The sequence below is a fragment of the Sinocyclocheilus grahami genome, unplaced genomic scaffold, assembly GCF_001515645.1.
Source record: "Sinocyclocheilus grahami isolate Dianchi unplaced genomic scaffold, SAMN03320097.WGS_v1.1 scaffold457.1, whole genome shotgun sequence".
Lineage (NCBI taxonomy): Eukaryota > Metazoa > Chordata > Actinopteri > Cypriniformes > Cyprinidae > Sinocyclocheilus > Sinocyclocheilus grahami.
The window spans coordinates 841544-842213 of record NW_015505636.1 but is presented as its reverse complement, the minus strand read 5'-3'; the positions used below and the strand labels follow the sequence as shown (position 1 = coordinate 842213).

At 32.2% G+C, this 670-nt stretch overlaps 1 protein-coding gene across 1 annotated transcript in view; it reads right to left on the bottom strand.

Annotated features, from left to right (window-relative positions):
• Nucleotides 1-670, bottom strand: part of skap1 (src kinase associated phosphoprotein 1) — a 41174-nt gene that overhangs the window by 19281 nt on the left and 21223 nt on the right. The window lies entirely within an intron of this gene.

The following is a 670-nucleotide window of genomic DNA, read 5'->3' as shown; positions in this document are numbered from 1 at the left end:
ATATTTTCCTTCAGTATCACATGTCACTCTCCAAATATTGGAGAGAAGCCATAAAAGCAAACATTAACACCAAATAATTCAAATCACAGTAGACAAATAATATCTACACTTCCCAAAAGTCTGAGGCCACCAGTGACTATTCTGCAATTTCCTAATTTAATGCTTTTTTATAACAAATTACATTACCTGCATAATTTAATTTGAGTGAAAAGCTGTACTATTAACATGAATTTCATATCTTCATAGTCTTTTCTTCTTGGTTTGTCATTTTGCTTTAATGACAGTGGGACTCCAGACACAACTCTACAAGCTTGCACTGATGATCATGTGGTCCAGCATGATTTCAGAATATTCAATGTCACAAATTTGCTTTGTCAATAAGTAGTACATAAATAGTTCAGAAAATTAAATATTTAAATAATTAAACTATTTTAAAAAATCCAAAATCATCAAAATTCTGGTTTAAATCCAACTTTGAATGATTGTCAGTGTGTTCCCACATTTTTTGGACCTCAGGAGAATTCATAAAATATAATATCAGAAATGTACACTGTGCAGAAATCTGGGGGAAAAAAGCATTAAATTTGACAATTATTACAGGGCTAATACTAAATGATTCTTGTGACATTTGGCTGTATGTACATGTGCGAAGGGGGGTGGGGAGGGAGAA